Genomic DNA, 6,020 nt, shown 5'->3' with positions numbered 1-6,020 from the left:
ACAGGGTACAAACACCATGTATTACAGTTAAAGTAGAGATAAAAAAGGTGAAATATTCAAAGGTATCCAAAATATTTACATTCATTAGTTAATATACTTCTGTATAAGTTAAAGTATCAAGTCAAGCTTTTTACTCAAGTAAAAGTGTAAAAGTACTGGTTTCAAAACTATTCCATCAAATGGGTGGGGCCATATGTGTCTTTATGAAATTACATGTATAAATGTGCACCCACAATAACTTTTTTAACATTTTATTTTTAAGCATAGTGTTTTGTACATTGACCTAATTGCAAACGTAAGATAAGTAATTTAGAAAAATAATAAAACTACGTAGAACTAAAAAAAATGCATTTGTTACCTGTCCCCACTCTCTAACTATAAACTTTACCATGAAAAATGTATATTATATTAATATAATGAATTATATTAATTTAATATTAAATATACATTAAATATACGTTTTAATTATGTCCCTGGGTTTCACTCAGTCCTGTTACCGTAACACAATTTAAAGTAACGTAATTTCAATTCTCTGTATGTCCTGTACATATGCAGTATTGACAATAAAACTACTTGACTTGACTTGACTTGACACATTACCCCATCTGAAACATTCTACAAGTCACATTTACAACAGGAAGTGACATCAGTTGGTTCGTCTAAAGACCATGGGAAGAACAAAAGTAAGTTACCAAATTTGTTTTTCTGTATATTTGATCTTATTGTAACTATGAGGTCAATCCCAGCAGTCTTTCCTGTTACCACTTGGGGATGCCCCACAGCACTTTTAAATTCTGCATGTGTTACTGTATAGTTTTAATGTGTTCAATATAAAATGTACAACTTAAAAAAGAAAGAAAACACAGGGGTGTCGAAACTTTTGACTGGTACTGCACATTTTGTTTATTTAGGATATTTACACATCTGTCTAAAGTATAATTATTGTACATAGCAATTCAAATAACATAAAAACGTGTACATTTACGCATAATTACTTAAAAAAAGTTTAAAGTCTAAAATTGCTTAAAACATTTGAAGCAACAAATTTTCTCAATTTTTTTATGCAAATTCAACTTATCCAGGCTTACACTGTAGGTGAAATGTAAGGTATAAAAAAGACAAAGAGAGAGAACCCCTGGCTGTTATGGTATTTGTATTGTACTGTATGGTATTGTACAATGGTATTGTACTGTAGCTCATGTGAGACCCACACACTGTTATAACGGGGTGTTTTACAGTGCAGCCTGTCTGCAGGACCGCAGGAGTTTCCTCAGCTGGAGTTTCCAGAAACAGCCCTGACCACGCATTGTTCAGATACAGCAGAGGAAACAGATGCGGTCAGACAGTAGGAAACATCTGAGCTCTGATCGTCTATGTGTATGTGAATGTGTGTGTGTGTGTGTGTGTGTGTGTGTGTGCATGTTTATCACAGAAGGCCACCCAGTGCTAATAGACACACACAACATAAACATCATGCAGCTTTATGACCTCATCACTGCATTTAAAATAATACAGTGTAAAGGTTGTGATTTTACTGAAATTAAAGGTTACTTTCCTGAAAGGGTGAGGCTATCCAAAGATGACAGGTCGGACAGGGAATTCCTGGACACTAAAGTTTAAATAGCTTGATATTTTTTATGAAAATAGCTAAATAATTAATTGAAATGTCTAAAAATATATATATTTTAAATGAACACACGTAATAAAACTGTATACAATGTCGAAAATGTTATTTAAAGTGAAGTTTTATATTGCTCTATATGTTAAATTATATGTTTGCTCAGAGTAAATGTTGATAAATTCAATTTAAACTACTGTATTACAACACAAAAGACACATAAAATATTATAATTAACCAAATAATACTGTTTTATTTCTCAGATATCAACTCAGTCTATATATGATTATTGTGTGTTTATGCCTCAGAAAGAAAAGCATTGTTTGCTGATGCATTTTCATTTCTTTTCTCATATATTCTACTTTAACTCTATTTAATGAATTTTTTATTTGTGTATTTTTGTTTTGTTGTGTTTGTTGGGTATTTTTGTTGTAATGTATACATGCTTGATTGATGAAGCTGCTAATCACTGAGTGAATCAAGAAATCAAGCTGATCTTATAAGAAGATATGATACTTTGATACATTGTCCCAAAAAAAAATATAATAATTGTTTTTAAAAAACTGTGAGGCATGTACTCACTTTTATGAGATTCTGTATATTTAGTGGTGAGGGCACAATGTGACACAGCTAACTCACTGAGGTCATGACATATAGAGTGACAGACAGAGTGACAGACAGACAGACAGACCGAGAAAAGAATGCGACAGGCACTGAGCAAAAATACTTTAATGCTATAATTTACAGTAAGAATACAAATAAAACTTGAACATGGAAATTAACACAAAATGTGCATAGATTTTTAAATGCAGAAACATTTGAATGTATTAGTAATACGTAAATTATTAAAGTGAAAAAAATAGTTTATTGTGTCACAGATTTCTTTGGAAAAAAAATAACGCCCACATCAGTTATAGCCACAAAATATCACAGAGATTGGCAGAAATGATGTTCTAACAGAAGCCTGTTTATCGCTTTTCAAAAAGGTGATAATTGAAACATCAGCTTGTTCAACTTGTGCTGTGGCTAGATTTCTTTACGAGACAATATGCAACACCCTCATACGAAAAGGAGACAGCAAAAAAACAAGTGTGACACCGGAAGTCTGACCACAATGTTTCACCAGAGGTGACAGGTTGAGGCTCATGTGCCAAGATGAGGCCATTTCAGAAGCTGCTGCTTTAAAAAAAAAAAAAGACAGGTTTTAAGATTTTTTAAATTAAATTATATTTTTGGAAGGTGCAATTTTACTATTTTACTTTTAAAGTGTAAATCAAACTTTAACTTTTCTATCTGGAATATTTCTACTTTTATTAAGTACTTCCACCACTTCTGAAGGGTCTATAGAAGATTAAATAGGATTTGGGAACATGAACTGAAACCATCGTTGGTTCTCGATAGATACACTATTTCCTAGAGTTCCTAGAATAACTTCTAAGTACAACACACTAATGCTTTTCTTAAAGGGGACACAATACACCTCTTTTTACATGTTAGAATAGGTCTATGGTCAATGCAAAACATGTTTATGAAGTTCTTTGCACAAAATCACTCTCACATAAAGAGATCTAACCAGCTCTATTCTTGCCAACTTCAGTCTCTTTCAGAATGAGGCGTTAAAGGGCTCTGACACTTTTTTTTTTGCAAATAAGCTGTTGCTGGCCGTGTAATTTTTACAGTGAGCGTTAACCATATGTTAGTGTTAGCTTGTGCTAAATGGCAAGACACAAACAAGTGTAAGCTTAACTGCAGTAAAAGCACAACATTCATTTGTAGCCTATATGGATATGGTAGGGGAAAGTAGTGCACTGAAGCTTGCCGTCTTTGTTTCAAAGTTTCGTTATAGTTGGCCCAACTATCATTTGTTACACTGCCAAGCCTGCATAGCTGCTGTTTAAAAAGTCTCTTGGGATCACAGTGTTTTGTGTTGGGATTGTACTGCTGTTTTTTTCACATTTGAGAAATATGGCCATTGATTTTTATGAAATCATTTTTAACACTTTCATTTTGGTCAAATCTTTTTTTTGTCAAAAAACTTTGGTCAATCTTTGTGAATTACCTTTGGCAATTCACCATTATTTAATAGACCTGAGTGGGAATTAAAGTAATTGGTTAACCATTAATTACCTCTAGATTTTGAGATCACTTAAGGGAGGTGTATTGTGGGCCTAGTGGCTTGGGGCCTACACATTATTTGAAAGTACTTACATCTCCCTTATCTACTGACTTGCCACAGATTGTAGGTACAGATCCCTCCCTTAGACAAAGTCTGCTGGCTAATCTTGCTGTGTGCTGTTTTGCTCTCTCTCTCTCTCTCTTGTTCTACTCTCCGCTGCTTCTAGCACTACTTACTACTCAGGTTTTCTACTGACAGCCAACTGAACCAAATAAAATGTGTGAGCAAAAAATAAACCATTGTTCAAATAAAAACGTTTTTTTGGAATTGTGTGGGAGGTTCAAATGAACAATTATGAAATATAAAGGGGACATATCCTCCTCAGATACAATGGTGGTGATGCCCATGGATGGATGGCACTGTGCTGGTTAGATTAGTAGGTTCGGAGGTTTGATATGATGTGTGGAATATAGCCATAGTTCACTCCAGTCTTTAGTTATTACTCTCAGAATTATGGAATTCAGCTAGCGATTCAATGCTAGCTATCATACGAATTGAACAGTAAAGATTTGGGGGTGTTAGTTTGGATGTTAACTGATTCCGAGATGAATTAATCACTCAGATTTGATAAATAAATGATGTTACTGTGCTGGTTAGATAGGGCAGGTTCTGCTGTTTGATATGATATGTGTATGATGTCTGTACGATACTCTGTTTTTTAGTTATAATTGCCTTTTTTAATTCTGTGTATTTCCATGTTTATATCTTATTTTCGTGTATAGTCCTCAATTCCTTGATTCTGTCAGTGTTCTCCACATTGCAGAAATTACTTTTAATAAGTGATTAATAATCACTTTATATTAACCAATTCAGATACCACAGCAATTATTCAGCAAAACCATAGCAACCCATGGGAGTGCCATACCAGCCATAAGAACTGCTCTGTTCATCATCCATCCAGTTCATCATCAACCTCATAGCTATAAATCAAATTATAAATGTTTTATTCACATTGTGAATTATTTGAATACATTTATTTGTTGGTCAATTTGGGAAATACTTTTTTGGAGGGTTTTGATTGTAGAACAATAATAACCTGCCATGAAGTGCACTGACCGCAGTACTCGGTAGTCCTAGAAGGCGCTGTTTCTAGTGGGGAGCGACGAAAGAGTAAAGAGAGTCTTCTCCTGCGGGGGGACTGTGCTCAATACTGCTGTACAGTTCTGAGTTTTCTAGGACCACCGGACCAGCAAAACTGTTCACAGGCATCATCTCATCATAGACATGGCAAAACTCCTCCTACAGAGAGTGAGAGAGAGACAGTGGGCAGTGCAGTGGGAGGTAATGATAGTGACCAGTGGTGTCTGGCTAGAATTGTCCTTGGAAACAGATTAACAAGTCTGGCAGAACTCACATCCATATCCAATGCACATTAAATCCACATTCAAAACATAGTCATATATATATATATTTTAATACTAGAGATGTGAATGAATGTAGTTCTAACAGTTCTACAAGGACTACAAAAACACGCTATTTGGAGTTGGATAATTCTTTACAGAAGCTAACTAGTGGTGATGGGCACAGCAGCTTTTAGATATTATTTCATTATAATCTGTTCACTAAAAAGATTCGCTCATTCGAACGAATCATTTGTGCTGTTCGTCTGTGCTGTACCGGAGAAGCCCTGGTGAGTTCAGGTAGTACCAGCTAACAGATTTTAAGTAAATCAGTGGGTTTTTCTGTTTTGTAATGAGCTTAAAATGTTAATAAGAGAGTTAAAAGGTTATTAAAACAACCAGAGTGTAAGTATTTGATATATACATTGATTTAAAGTGTTTGTTTTAATAACGTTTTAACTCTATTTTCTGTTTTGTAAGGAGCTTAAAATGTTAATAAGAGAGTTAAAAGGTTATTAAAACAACCAGAGTGTCAATATGTGATATATACATTGAGTTAAAGCATTTGTTTTAACTATTAAAGCTGTACAGGCCCGTAGCCAGGGGGGATCGAAGGGTTTGAAGGTTTGAAGTGTGCTTGTGTATTTAGGGGGCATTGGAGTAGAGAGCCAAATGAAGTCCACTTTTGGGGGGAAAAGATCCCCCCCATCACCATGCTGGCTACGGGCCTGCTGTAGGCTAGCAGGCGGAAGCTTGCAGTGATTAGCATTTGTGATTAGCATTAGCGATTGGGTTAATTGTGTAAATATATCATGTTAAGTGTAAAATATGGCTGTTAGTAAGCTTAGCTTGCAGTAAATTGCCCAAACTGAAATGTACATTTGAG

This window comes from Astyanax mexicanus, chromosome 12, assembly GCF_023375975.1.
Source record: "Astyanax mexicanus isolate ESR-SI-001 chromosome 12, AstMex3_surface, whole genome shotgun sequence".
Taxonomy (NCBI): domain Eukaryota; kingdom Metazoa; phylum Chordata; class Actinopteri; order Characiformes; family Acestrorhamphidae; genus Astyanax; species Astyanax mexicanus.
This window is presented reverse-complemented; position numbering follows the sequence as displayed.